Source organism: Coenobita brevimanus, chromosome 86, assembly GCF_032717465.1.
Source record: "Coenobita brevimanus isolate Jiangsu-jjx chromosome 86, ASM3271746v2, whole genome shotgun sequence".
NCBI lineage: Eukaryota > Metazoa > Arthropoda > Malacostraca > Decapoda > Coenobitidae > Coenobita > Coenobita brevimanus.
Window position 1 is genome coordinate 22978207 of NC_137039.1, and position 15912 is coordinate 22994118.

At 42.9% G+C, this 15912-nt stretch overlaps 1 non-coding gene across 1 annotated transcript; it reads right to left on the reverse strand.

Annotated features, from left to right (window-relative positions):
• Positions 1 to 13279: 13279 nt before the first annotated feature.
• Positions 13280 to 13398, reverse strand: LOC145410878 (5S ribosomal RNA). The gene has a single exon (XR_013899330.1). It is a non-coding gene; the product is annotated as a 5S ribosomal RNA (ribosomal RNA).
• Between the last annotated feature and the right edge of the window lie 2514 nt (positions 13399 to 15912).

The window sequence follows — 15912 nt, forward strand, 5'->3', positions numbered from 1 at the left end:
AAGATATTCACGGAAGAGATAAGCGCAGCGTGTGAGGCGGTTTGTGGAGTGAGGAGGAGATGCAAGGGTGTGCAAGGGACAGCATGGTGGAATGATGAGGTGAAACGAGCTGTGGAACAAGAAGAAGGCATATGGTGAATGGTTGGCGAGTAGAGGTAGGGGAGAAGATGAGAGAGAGAAGAGAGAGGTATATGTGAGCAGGAGAAGGGAGGTTAAGAGACTGGTGAAGGAGAGTAAGAAGAAAGTGGATGAAGAGTTTGGGAGGAATCTGAGTGTGAAATGAAGGGAGAGTAAGAAATTGTTTTGGAAGGAGGTAAAGAAAGTAAGGCAGTGTGAAAGGGGAAATAGTAGGGGAGTGAAAGATAGGAATAATAGATTGTTGGTGGAGAAGAGAGAGAAATTGAGGAGATGGAAGGAGCACTTTGAGGATTTGTTGAATGTAGAGAGTGAGAGCAGTGTGAGTATAAGTGGTTGGGGTATGGCTGGGAGAAGAAGAGATGAGAGGAGGGAGGAAGAGATCAGTAGGTCGGAAGTAGTGGAAGCGATGAAGAAGATTAAGCTGGGAAAGGCCCCAGGAATTGATGGAGTGTGTGGTGAAATGCTTAGGTATGGGGGTGAGATTGTTGTGGAGTGGATATGGAAGTTGTGTAGATTGGCTTGGGAAGAGGGAAGGGTTCCAGAGGACTGGAAATCAGGTATAATTGTTCCTCTGTACAAAGGAAAAGGGGAGAGAGAAGTATGTGGTAACCATAGGGGTATTTGCCTTCTTAGTGTGACTGGTAAAATATATGGTAGAATACTCATTGATAGGGTTAGGCATATGACAGAGGAGCTAGTTGGAGAAGAACAAGGGGGATTTAGGAAGGGAAAAGGGTGTGTAGATCAGATATTTGTTCTAAGATGTTTAGTGGAGAAGTTTCTAGAGAAGGGAAGGAAAGTGTATGCTGCCTTCATGGACTTGGAGAAAGCTTTATGACAGAATAGATAGGCAAGGTATGTGGAAGGTATTAAGAATATATGGAGTGGAGGGGAAATTGTTGAGTGCTGTGAAGAGTATGTACGAGGGAGCTAGGGCTATGGTGCGAGTGGATGGTGAGCTGAGTGAGGTCTTTGATCTCAATGTGGGACTGAAACAGGGGTGTGTAATGTCTCCATGGCTGTTTAACCCCTACACCGCGGGCCTGTTTACCAATGACTTGCGTGTGCCTCGGGGTTATTTGGGCTCCGACAGACTCTCAAAAAATATTTGCCAAAAATCAGTTATTAGTCCTAGAATAATAAAATTACATATGCTTATGGCACATACCTTCAGCTTTCTCCTGGAATGATTGTTGAGCCTTCGTCGGTTACCGTAAGACATGTGAAGACCTCTGAAGTAGGGTAACGAAGTCTCCACTTTACACTTCCCGACAACCCGTAATATGATTACCACAGCCAGATACAAACACTATAAACACTATTCTACAATTTTCAAGTAGTTTGGGATCCATACTCAAAAAAAAAAACTGTGAAAGCAATGGAAATTACGAGCGCGTCTGATCGTTGCACTGGCACTAGTTCGCTCTTGGTAGTCTGTCATTTATTATTCATAAAACCCCTCACACTTTATATTTCTATTACTATATAACACTTATATATATCTACAGTCTTTATCCATAAGTTTCCTTCAGTAGTATTAGTTTATTGTCACTGTAGGGATTCAATTTCTTTCAGTAAAATACGTAGCATTCACTTTCTCGTCCTGTATACTGGCATTGAGAGTGAATGTCACTTTCATCTTCACTCTCATAACTCATAGCATTCAGACATGCTAGAGTGAAACTTTCACTTTCATTACTCCTAGGGTATATACTCGTATTCTTATAATACTACTCATTTACATTTCTATTTACGTTCTCTATTTTCTTTACGTTATTTACATTTCTATTTTATTTACACTGTGTTGTGCACTGTCACTTGAAATAACTTATAAAACTATTTTCCATTGTTCACGTATATTTACATTCATTACTTTCACTTGCTGTTTACACATTATTTACAATTCCACTTGCACTGTTTTACTCAATAGAAAGATCGTAGTCACTCTTTTATCAATTGTCAGCCCTTTACCTCTTTCCACACGAGGTTTAGTAGGGGGTAAAGGTCACAGGGCCATTTTGCATGGGGGTGAAAAAAGGCCTTGAAGTCAGCAAGAAGAAACATACGTACTCTCGCTTCGGAAGGTGAGAGTAAACTGATAACGGAGCGAGGGCCAGCTGGAGGCCTGCTAGGGGCTATTCAGAGTTACCAATATTACTTCTTGAAACAGCTAAGTCTAGCACTGATATGATTGGCAGGAAATCTAGACAATACATTATAAATTTGGTAGTTCCAGGTGAATGTAAATATCACTTAGGCTTCTCCCTTCCCTCCTTACATGTATATTTATTACGAAAATAGATTAGAGGCCTACGTAGGAGATATATATTCAGAGCTACCAATGTTATATCTTGAAACAGCTTTGTCTAGCACTGATATGATTGGCAGGAAATCTAGACAATACATTATAAATTAGGTAGTTCCAGGTGAATGTAAATATCACTTAGGCTTCTCCCTTCCCTCCTTGCATGTATATTTATTACGAAAATAGATTATACGGCATATTTCAAGGGGAAAAAAACAGCGAAAATTAGCGAACGAGTGCACGTGAGGTGTTGTCAGGTGATAATTAGCCAATTCCAGGTGTATGGCACTCTCACTTACCTTATTTCTTTCTTGTATATATTATTTGGTATAAGAATAGGACATAGGGCTTATTTCAATGGATGAAATCAGTGAAAAATTCCAGGGAAGATTTATTTAGCGTAGCACGGCCGGGCAGGCGAGAGGATAGGGTAATGGAGGGGGGGTAGGGAGGGGAGTCAAGAACGGGGAGAAATGGCTAAATTGTCAACAATGGATGGGAGTACAGATGAGATTAGGAGTGCTGACTAGTGTTGGACATTGGCAGTACTGATAGATGATACAAGCCCCCACTTGGAAGCCCCGGTGAATTCAAAATAACACAGAATCACAAAAGCAACGCCCCGCGGTATGATCCCTTGCTCCCAAGCGTCACGAAAGTGATGCCCCGCGGTTAAGGGGTTAATATATATATGGATGGGGTTGTAAAGGAGGTACAAGGTAGGGCAGTGGATGTGGGGGTGGCTCTAATGAATGAGGGTGAGATTTGGAAGCTTCTGGTGTTGCTGTTTGCTGATGATACAGTATTGTTGAGTGAAGATGAATGGGAGTTGCAAGGTTTGGTGAATGAATTTGGGACAGTGTGTAGGAGGAGGAAACTGAAAGTTAATGTAAACAAAAGTAAAGTTATGGTGTTTGAGAGGAATGAAGTCACAGAGTGTGCAGTGAGGTTGGATGGTGAGAATATGGAGAATGTGAGTGCATTCAAGTACTTGGGTAGTGTGATGAGTAAGGATGGAACTTTGGGGGATGAAGTACGTGAAAGGGTACAGCAGGGAAGAAAGGTTGTTGGTACACTGAAAGCAGTGATGAGAAATAGGGAGGTGAGTATGGAAGTTAAGAAGTCACTGCATGATGGTATTGTGATCCCTACCTTGACATATGGAAGCGAGGCGTGGACATTGCAAGAGGGGAACAAGTCAAGAGTGAGAGCAGTGGAAATGAGTTACTTGAGAGGAGCATGTGGAGTGATGTGGAGGGACAGGTTGACGAATGAAGAAGTGAAGGAACGTTGTGGGGTAGATGTGGATGTGGTTGAAAAGATTAGGAGAAATACACTGAGGTGGTTTGGACATGTGGAGAGAATGGAGAATGAAAGACTGACTAAGAGGGTGTATGTAGGTGAGGTGGAGGGAGGGAGAGGGAGGGGTAGACCGAGGATGAGGTGGAGGGATGGAGTTGAGAGGTATATGAGGGAGGGGGGGGTGAGTTGGGGGGAGGGGAGTCAAATGGTGGGTGACAGAGTGACTTAGAGGCGTTTTGTCTGCGGCCACCCTTTGCGGGATTAAGGCGTCGGGCTATAGATAGATAGATAGATAGGAAAAGGAAGTGTGGTGTGTACTGTGGATGTAGTTTGGTGTTGATAGTTAGAGAAACTTGTACTGGAGAGCATGCTGGCCTACTCTCTGTGTTACTGAGACACTGAAAAAGTTCAGCAAAGGGGGATGGTTGGGACCTAGTCCTGAGGGCTGATGAAACGGGAGCTCCAGCTCTCCCGGTCATCAGCTTTCCATCCAACTTTGGAGTACTGCCCTGCCCGACTGGTACTACAGTCTACTTCTGACATATATATATATATATATATATATATATATATATATATATATATACAGTCATCCCTTAACATCTGCGTTTTTAACATACACGGTTTTAAATATCCGCAGGTGGATATAACATAAATGGTTTTAAATATCCGTGGATGGATATAACATAAATGGTTTTAAACATCCGCAGGTGGATACAGTATCGGGGCTGGATTTACTAAAGCATTTTATCTTGTTGAACTCTGCTGACACTGTTCATTGCAAATGGAACATTATCCCAGGCACAGCATGGCTGTTTTAGTGATGGCATTATCCAGTTAATCAAATATAACACTCTTCCTTTTGGCCACTTCATTTATTTGTGCTATTAATTCATCAGGGGAGGGAAAAGTTAGGACAGGCTGGGAGTATTTTCTTTCTTCCATGTACCCTCGATGAGTTGGTCTAAACCAGTTTGCTGCCCTCCCCCCCCTCTCGTAAGTAATACGAAGCAGTACGCACCCAAATTGCATTGAAATCATACGAGAGTGGCTGAAAGTGTTAGTTTATATTGTGAATTACTTTGATAAAATACAAGTGATTTAGTGATATTTATGCGATAATCAGAGAAGTCTTGATGCTAAGTGCATTAGCTAGTGAACATTTTTGCGGTTGCAAACTGTGCAGCAATGCTATGAAATGACTCATGACATTATATCAATAAGCTTTATAAAAGTAAGTGGTAATAAAAGTCATTCATGAAGTTTGATAAAGTTGGTAATGATTTTCCTCACAGCGTTACTGTTTCGCTAAGGTCTATCTTAAACACTGGAGTATCATAACAAAAACATAGGAGACTGGCTAGAAGTGTTTTATTTTTATTATTATTGCAATTACTGTGATGAGGTAACGTTGCTGTAACCCTATTTTTTATGGAAAAAATCTTGTGGTTTGGTGGAAATTTCCACCTCTCTGGGTTATTTCTTGTGTCAGACAGTCAAAACACACCTTGTATTCTCTCAAATCTTCTCTGTGCTTGGAGTGTGTACGGACATGCAGTTTGTCACAAATAATAGTAGAAAGATTGACATTTGTCTGAAGAAAATTTTAGCTTTCAAGAGTAAAGATAAGTGGGTTAAAACACGGGTTGAAAACACAATTTTTTCCCTATTTCTTCGCAGTGAGCACAGTCAGTATGTTGTCATCACAGCTGCTGCAGCCAAAGGGTTCAGGTGGGTCCAGGGGTGTTTTTAAGGGAGGCAGCAGATATCCACGGATTTTTAACATACACGGGTGTCTCTGTTACCTAACCTCCGTGGATGTTAAGGGAGCACTATATACATTGAGTCCTCAAAATACGAAAGGGGTAGGGACCAAAAAAAACTTTCGTAATCCGAAATTTCGTATATCGGAACAATTTTCCCCATTGAAATATACATATTAATGGGGGGATGCATTCCAGGACCCCATTGGACCCCCCACTTAAACTTTACCTCTCCTATTTAGAAGTATGCAGTACACGTACACAGTACTATACTATTGTACAGACATAAAAAAATAAAACATACAACTAATTACTGTAGTACTAGTACACTGTACAGTTAAATGCAGACCTGTGCTGCAGCTGGAGATTTGTGTCGTTGATGTGGTGCTAAGTCACATGGTGGGACCCTGTTGCTCCTCTGGTACTTCCTCGACTGGTGCAGGTGTTTCTGAAGCTGTTGATGGTCCAATTTCCTCTCCAGAATCAGAGTATGGTGCTGTTTCTTCTTGGCAGCTGGTTCCCCAGATGCTGGAGATGATGCAGGGCGCTTGGGAGACATGGCGAAAATACGCAACAAGGAAGAACAGTGAAAAACTGCGTAACATACAGCAAAACTGAGAGGAGAGGACGGATGTGACTCGACTGAGAAGCACGCAAAAATGTGTTTACCAGAGAGGGGTTAGTTCGTTTTCTCGCCTCAAGCGAGCGCGGCGCTTTGCATTGAGCCCATTTTGAATTTTTCTTATTTCCTCTTGTATCGTTTTCGTACCATCGAGTCAGATACTTTTGTATTGTGGAATTTGTCCTACATTCATCGCTTTTGTACCATCGGAAATTCGTACATCGAGTTTTCGTATTTTGAGGACTCACTATATAGAGTAAGCCCTTAATTCATGCGAGGGTTACGTTCCCAGACCCTTCGCGTATGTGGTAAATTCGCGTATATGTTCTGCCCTTGTGTGCACATAATTATGCATGTCTACTAAGTATGTTACATCTGAATAATACTGTTTATGCACTACATACACCTTATAAACTAGCATAAAGTATGAAAAACAACAAAAATGTAAGAAATTTAACACTGAAACCTGACAAGCACAGGCGTAGGTGGAGACACTTCAGCAGTCTGGTGCACAAGCCCTCACTGCCTTCCATATGCTACATTCTGCCTTCTTTATTGTCGAAACAGTTGACTCATTCACCCCAAACATACGGTTCCGAGCCAGTTCACAGGTGTAGGTGGAGACACTTTAGCACAGTCTGGTGCACTGGCCCTCACTGCCTCCCGTATGCTACGTTCTGCCTTCTTTATTGTAAGAACAGTTGACTCACTCCAAACACATGGTTCCGAGACAATTCACCATGAAGTCAATTCACCATCAAAACATGGACAATTCCGTGTCATTCTATAAATATACTTATTATTGATTAATTAATACTTTAATAACTAATTTTCAGGGGGATTTTATAACTCATATAAGTAAAAAACTAGTGTACTGTACTTGCTAAATTAACTGTTATGTAAATAAATGACGGGGAATTGTCCTGACGGAGAATTGTCACCGACATTCCTCCCTTAAGTTTGCCCAACACTTTAACTTTCTCTGTCAGCAACATCACTTTACAAGTCCATGTTGGTGTGTTACCACATGCATCACTAGCACTACGCTTAGGCCCTATGTTGACAGACAAGGCAAGCAATCACTGGAAGGCAGAAAAATAAGCCACAAATAACAATTCACGAGTCACGCATGGTTTGACTGTCGGACTCAAACTGACTGTGTGATGCGTGGTTGACCAACCTCCCACACACACACACACACACACACACACACACACACCGCTCGCTGGTGCAGTGGTAACGTTCTCGCTTGCCAACTGGTGGACGGGAGTTCGCGCCTTGCTCAGGTTGCGAAAAGTTTCACTGACGAAGTGGGTGGTTACTGTCCCCCTTGAGCAAGGGGACGGGTGTGTGCGTGTGTGAAGGTCACAGCCTTGCCCTTAGATCGGACTATATGAGCTCTCAGCTCTCTTCCGGGAGGGTAAAAGCTGACGATCACCACCATCAAGTGATCCTGACCGACCCGGTGAATTACACACACACACACACATACACACACATATATGTATGCACACGGGCAGTAGTTAGGCATTTTTATATTTTATTTATTTCTCTTGTGTATTAAAGTTATTTATTTGAATACTATAATTTTATGTTTTAATTATTGTATGAAAAATTTGTGGATAACCAAAATCGCGTGAAAAAGGTTCGCGTGAATTAAGGGCTTACCTGTATATGTATATATATATATATATAGATAGATAGATAGATAGAGGTAAGCCCTTAATTCACGCGAACTTTTTTCACGCAATTTCGGTTATCCACAAATTTTTCATACAATAATTAAAATATAAAATTATAGTACTGTACTGTATTCAAATAAATAATTTTAATATACAAGAAATAAATAAAATATAAAAATGCCTACCTTCTGCCCGTGTGCATACATATGTGTGTGTGTGGGAGGTCAGTCTACCATGCACTTTGAATCCGACGGTCGAAATATGCGTGACTTGCGAATCGTTATTTGTGGCTTATTTTTCTGCCTTCCAGTGATTGCTTGCCTTGTCTGCCAACATGGGGCCTAAGCGTAGTGCTAGTGATGCATGTGGTAACACACCAAAACTGACTTGTAAAGTGATGTTGCTGACAGAGAAAGTTAAAGTGTTGGACAAACTTCAGGGAGGAATGTCGGCGACAATTCTCCGTCAGGACGATTCCCCGTCATTTATTTACATTCCAGTTTATTTAGCAAGTACAGTACACTAGTTTTTTTACTTATATGAATTATAAAATCCCCCTGAAAATTAGTTACTAAAGTATTAATTAATCAATAATAAGTATATTTATAGAATGACAGGAAATCGTCCATGTATTGACGGTGAATTGTCTTGGAACCGTATGTTTGGGGTGAGTAAACTGTTCTTACAATAAAGAAAGCAGAACGTAGCATACGGGAGGCAGTGAGGGCTAGTGTACCAGACTGTGCTAAAGTGTCTCCACCTACACCTGTGAACTGGCTGGGAACCGTATGTTTGGGGTGAATGAGTCAACTGTTTGGACAATAAAGAAGGCAGAATGTAGCATATGGGAGGAATGAGGGCTTGTGCACCAAACTGTTGAAGTGTCTCCACTTACGCCTGTGCTTGTCAGGTTTCAGTGTTAAATTTCTTACATTTTTGTTGTTTTTCATACTTTATGCTAGTTTATAAGGTATATGTAGTGCATAAACAGTATTATTCAGATGTAATATACTTAGTAGACATGCACAATTATGTGCACACAAGGGCAGAACATATACGTGAATTTACCACATACGCGAAGGGTCTGGGAACGTAACCCTCGCGTGAATTAAGGGCTTACCTGTACTGTATATATACAGGTATATACGGTGGAACCTCGGAATTCATACGCCTCTCAACTCGTACAACTCGGTTTTCATACAGCTTTTTCATCAAAAAATTGCTCAAGTTTTTGTACTGCGACCTGCTATTCACACTAAGAGATGCAGCGTCGTAGGTGCCACGTGGTCGCCAGTCCCGCTTTGTCTTCCGCCAGCTACGCTTCAGTCGTACAGGTTCCATTAAACTTTATGATAAATTATGTATTTTCATTAGAGAATTGTACATGATCATGGGTCCTAAGAAGAGTAGTGAGTCAACTGGAGCTAAAAGAAAAGCAGTGAGAACAATAATTGAGCTGGAAAAAGAACTCTTTGCAAAGTTTGAAAGTGGAACCCGTGTCACTGATCTTTCCATTCATTATGATATGGGGAAATTTATTGTTTCATCCGTACTAAAGAACGGATTAATGCAAAATAAATTGTTTCCTATGGAAAAAAATTATTTGTTTTCAAACAGTTTGCAACTCGTACAGCCTCTAGGAACGAATTGTGTACGATTTCCGGGGTTCTACTGTATATATATATATATTGAGAGGCAGAAGAGAGAGTTATATGTAGAAGGAAAGAGAGAGGTGAAAAAATTAGTAAGAGTAAGAAGAGAGTGAATGAGGAATTTGGAAGGAATTTGAGTGTAAAGTGGAGGGACTGTAAGAAGATGTTCTGGAAAGAGGTGAAGAGAGTAAGACAGGGTGGAAGTGAGGTTAGCAGGGGAGTGAAAGATAAAAATGGTAGATTACTAGTGGAGAAGGGAGAAAAAGTGAGCAGATGGAGAGAACACTTTAAGGAATTGTTGAACATACAGGATGGAAGTAATGCGAGTATAAGTGGCTGGGGAATGGCTGGGAGAAGGAGGGAGGTGAGAAGACAGGAAGAAATCAGTAGGATAGAAGTTGTGGAAGCAATGAAGAAAGTCAAAATGGGGAAAGCCCCAGGAATTGATGGAGTGTGTGGTGATATGCTGAAGCATGGGGGAGAGATAGTAGTAGAATGGATGTGGAAGATGTGCAGATTGGCCTGGGAGGAAGGTAGAGTCCCGGAGGATTGGAAGTCAGGTATAATTATTCCCTTGTACAAAGGAAAAGGGGAAAAAGAAGTGTGTGGTAATCATAGGGGCATTTGTCTTCTTATTATAATAGGAAAAGTGTATGGTAGGATACTTATTGACAGAGTTAGAGAAAGAACAGAGGAATTAGTTGGAGAAGAACAGGGAGGCTTTAGGAAGGGAAGAGGTTGTGTAGATCAGATATTCATTCTTAGATCTTTAGTGGAAAAGTTTCTAGAGAAGGGAAAGAAGTTGTATGATGTGGCTTTCATGGATTTGGAGAAAGCATATGAGAGGGTGGATAGACAAGGATTGTGGAAAGTATTAAGAATATACGGAGTAGATGGAAAGTTGTTGAATGCTGTGAAGAGTATGTATGATGGTGCTAAGGCTGCAGTGCGTGTGGATGGTGAACTAAGTGAATTTTTCTCTTTGGAGGTTGGGTTGAAACAGGGATGTGTCATGTCTCCATGGTTGTTCAATCTGTTCATGGATGGGGTAATAAAAGAGGTACAAGGTAGGGTAGTGGATGTTGGAGTGGCCCTGGTGAGAGAGGATAGTGTTTGGAAACTCCCTGTACTGTTGTCTGCAGATGATACTGTGTTGTTGAGTGAAGACGAAGGGGAGCTGCAAGGCTTGGTGGATGAGTTTGGGAGAGTGTGCAAGAAACGGAATCTAAAGGTGAATGTAGGGAAGAGTAAAGTGATGGTCTTTGAGAGAGGTAAAATCAGTGAATGTACAGTAAGGTTGGATGGTGAGGAATTGGAAAATGTGAGTACGTTTAAGTACTTGGGTAGTGTGATGAGCAAGGATGGAGGTTTGGAGGGTGAAGTGCTTGAAAGGGTACAGCAGGGAAGAAAAGTTGCTGGTTCTTTGAAAGCAGTGATTAGAAACAGGGAAGTGAGCCTGGAAGTGAAAAAGTTACTACATGACAGTATTGTGATACGAACTCTAACGTATGGAAGTGGAGCTTGGACGTTGCTGGAAGGACACAAGTCAAGAGTGAGAGCAGTGGAAATGAGTTATTTAAGAGGAGCCTGTGGAGTCACATGGAGAGACAGGCTGACGAATGAGGATATAAAGGAGCGTTGTGGTGTGGATGTGGATGTGATAGGAAGTGTTATGAGGAACACACTGAGGTGGTTTGGCCATGTGGAGAGGATGGAGGGTGAAAGACTGACGAAGGGAGTGTATGTGAGTGAGGTGGAGAGGGGAAGAGGGAGGGGGAGGCCGAGGATGAGATGGAGGGATGGGGTGGAGAGGTATATGAGAGAGGGGGGGTGTGAGTTGGGAGCAGGGCAGTGAAATGGTGAGGGACAGGACGACGTGGAGGACGATTTGTTTGTGGCCACCCCAAACGGGATTGAGGCGTCTGGCAATAGATAGATAGATATATATATACCGGTATGTATATACATATACTGTATATATATATATACAGTAAACTCGCCCCGAACACGTTCTCGCCGAACGCTCTCGCAATTATACACGGTTAGTGCTGGGATACGTATAAGACAACGTAAGATAAAAGAACAATTACGAAAACTATAAATTTACGCAAGAGAGGCCTTTGAAAGGCCAAATCCTCGAACATCAGCTCAGCACGCACGGTTTGTTTTGATCACGTGATGTGATTTGCCGTACTGCTTTTCCTCAGTGCTGTATTTCGTTTCGTTTCATTTTCGTTTCGTTTTTAAAGGCTCAAACATGCTTTCATGTGTCGGCCTTGATCACCTAATGGCGGCTCTCCACGCTGCACGATCCATTGCAGCCTCTCTGTTCAGTCCCTTAACCCTAAGGTCACACCTAATGACCTCGTCCCATGTCTTTCTCGGTCTACCTCTCATAACCCCACCCCCAATATTAACACTTCTCACCTTCCTCACCCAATTATCATCCCCCATCCTCTCCACATGTCCAAACCACCTCAATCTACCTATCCTCATCACAACACCAATACACTCCAGTCCCATCCTACCTCTCAACTCTTCCATTGTAAACGCAGCCCCTCCAGGCCTTGGACACAGGGATGCACTGCACATCCACCTAATCATTGTCATTTCTGTACATCTGAGCCGGCGAATATCTTCCTCCTTCACTGCCCAGGTCTCACTGCCATACAGCATTACACTCCTAACACATGCTGCTTACAAAGACCCCTTAGCACGTAGGGAGAACCCTCTCAATGTCAGGAGAGGCAAGAGCTCCCTGAACTTCTTCCAACCACTTCTCACCCTAGCCACAGAGCTAGCTCCAGCCCCACCTCCGGCACACAACATGTCTCCCAAATAACAAAACTCTTCTACACACTGAAGAGATTCACCAGCAAGTTCAATCCTTTCACGTCTGACAATCTCCACCTGCTCACCCCGGCACGCCGTACACATAAAATCAGCATTATCTCGCAGTCTACCTCTGATACCACTACATCTCTTATGCACCCATTTATCACACACACCTCACAAGATGGAATTACTTCCCACGCCCTTGTGGCAAACTGCACATGGCCACTCTCCCTCATCTTTGACAGTACCGCCACCAACCCTAAATATCATCACTTTTGTTTTATCTGCATTTACCCTTAAACCCTTTTGCCCCATACCATCTCTCCACTTCCTAAACCTTTCCTCCGCCTCCCTTTCATTCTCTGCAATCAACACCAAATCATCAGCATACAACAACTCCCACGGGAGTCCGTTTCTAAAGTCACGTGAAGGGGCTTCAAGTACCATGATAAACAACATGGGACTCAAGACTGACCCCTGATGCACACCAACAGTACTGTTCTGGTAAGTTTATGTGCAAGTTAAAGTATTATTAAATAACGTTCAAGTAAGAAATAAAGTCTTATAACCAGTTTTCTGATAGGCATCAGAATATTACCTTTTTTATTTGTGTTAAATATTTACTGTACTGCTTTTCCACAGTACTGTAATTGTAAGTTAAATATTTACTATTCTGGTATGCAATTGTAAGTTAAAGCACTTAAAGAAAGTTAAAGCATTAAATAAAGCCTTGTAACCAGTTAACCTGATTTATAGATTACACACGATTGGTGGGTTCCAAGACAATTCGCCATCATGTCTATTCCCCGTCAGGACAATTCGCACCCTGGATGATTCCCCGTCATTCTATAATTATTCATTCATTCATTCATTCATTGCCAGACGCCATGTATCCCAGACGAGGTGGCCAAGGGCTTAGAGTTAATTGTTTTACAGGGAGGGGCACTAATCCTCCACCAACCCCACTTGACACGTAGGGATGCCAACAGCATCTGGTGTTCCCAGGCGGTCACCCATCCAAGTACTAACCAGACCCAACGTTGCTTAACTTCGCTGATCGGATGGGAAGCGGTGTACTCAACGTGGTATGGCCGTCTATAATTATACTCATATTAATTAATCAATACTTTTATAAATATACTTATTAATTAATCAATACTTTAATAACTATATTTCAGGGGGATCCATCAAAGTCTATGTTGTCTTGTTATTGTTGTGACGGCAAACTGGCTTGACAGTGAATAGTCCCGAAACCATTTTGCTCCCTAGACTCCCTAAACGTGGTAGGTTGCTGTTATCTGCCATTGGTAATCAATATGAAGCACTTTAAGTGGTTAGAAGGTTTATTTAATGTTATAACTTACAAATACAGTACTGCACAGCAAAACTTCAATATACAAATACGTAAACACAAGGCAATATTCCGACGCCGATTGGTTTTGGCATTGGAATGTTGCCTTGTGTTTACGTATTGGTATGTTAAAGTTTTGCTGTGCAGTGCTGTATTTGTAAGTTATAACATTAAATAAACCTTCTAACCACTTAAAGTGCTTCATATTGATTACCAATGGCAGATAACAGCAAAAGACCATGTTTAGGAGATCTAGGGAGCAAAATAAGGAGTAGTTGAAATTTAAGCGGTTTCGCGCCGAACGCGCCATGTTAGGAACGAAACCCACGCGTTGGGGGCGAGCTTGCTGTGTATATATATATATATATATATATATACACACACACACACACACACAGAAGTATAGACTTATGGAATAGCCTGGACAAAGAGATCGTCCAGTCTAAAAACTTAAACGAGTTTAAAGCTAAATTTGACTTACTGAGATACAGTGATGGGAACCCACGAGCATAGCATATTTTGTGTGTATCACAATTAGGTATATTGGGCAAATACGTAAGTATTTGGAACGACTTAGACGAAAAGGTGGTGCAGGAGAAAAACATTCATGTGTGTAAAGGTAGACTAGATAAATGTGGATATGGAGACAGGACAACACGAGCATCGCTCAGTTCCTGTATACTACAAATTGGTAACAAATAGGTAAATACACACACCTGCATAATGACAAAATGAAGGGATACAAGAATAACTGAACAAAATTTTTAGTGTTTTCTAATGTACAGGTAAGGGCATGGCAAGAAACTACATTATAAATTACGATTAGTACTGTATGCCCATGTAGGTTTTGAAAATAACATAAACATCATTATACATTGCATTATTTTCATACCCATCTTTACGTAAATGAGCTACTGTGAAGTACTGTAAAAAAAAAAGAAAAAAAAAAAATGTTTTGTGGTGGACTTTGTTACTGCTGACATGTTTCGTTGGTGGAAGAACCAACAGGGCATGCACTCGCTTTGCCCTAGATACACATAATAAAAGGCACTGACCACTCTATTACATCTGTTTTAGAACATATTGAAGCAGAATAATGTAAAGCATCAATGGCTTGCAAATGTTTCATAATAGAATGAAAAACTTTTGCATTATGTTGTCAAGTTGAATGTGGCGGGTTGCATTTTCTTCTGGGTCCTGGTGAGAAGACTCAGCAACGTTGCACCTTTATCACCCCCCCAAACAAAATAAGGTATTGAAATACCCACCCCAGCGGGAGATCACGGTAGGGATGGTGCAATACCCACCCCATGGAGGAGCCAGGGACTGGGTGTCGAAACACCCACCCCAGGGGGACACCACAGGGCGCATAGGGCATGCCACCGTAAGGCCCATTCAAGATGGGCCAATGTCCCCTACTACCTTGGGCCCCTCTTCTCCTCAATGGAGCCAGGAGCAGGAACGCCACCCTGGCAGACTACTCTCCAGCCGGGCCAGCTCTCTTCTGGATCGAGGTGGGTCTTGTAGAAATACAGTCCCAGGCAGCACCGCGACGACGGCCACCGTCTGTGTTGGGGAAGAGTCGGCCACCATACACTGTTCAGTGCTACCCCCTGCAGGACTGCGGTGACGGCCACCGTCCGCAGTGGGGAAGGAATGGCCACCCTATGCCCTTCACCTGCAGCCACTCCTGGGAGCAGCACTGCGGTGACAGCCACCGTCCGCACCGGGGGGAAATCAGCCACCGTACTTCTCCCTGCTGTGGCCCCAGAGAAGGGCAGAACTGTGCTGATGGCCACCGTCCGCACTGGGGAAGGATCGGCCACCATATGTCCTTCATCTGCCACCCCCATAGGGAGCAGGACCGCGGTGACAGCCACCATCCGCACCGGGGAAGGGACAGCCTCCGTATGCCCTTCACCTGCTGTCTCAGGGGCATGTGGAACTGCGATGGTGGCCACCGTCCACGTCGGGGAGGGATCGGCCACCGTACGTCCCTCATCCATTGCCCTTGCAACTACCCTCACGGAGGATGTCCCTTGCTTTCCTCACCACCCACCTAGAGGCTGAGCGGGACACCCTTCTCTCTCTCCCCACAGGAGCAGTTCTCAGGCAGAGTAGCAGCTGGAGATCTGGTGAGGCCTTGTCGTAAGCCTGGGAGTCCGTGCCCCGCTGCCAGCACCCTGGTGATGCCCCTCACTATTGGACTCCATGGGGATGGGACGCCACAGGCAGCTCCTGACGGTGACTTGACCCGAAAGA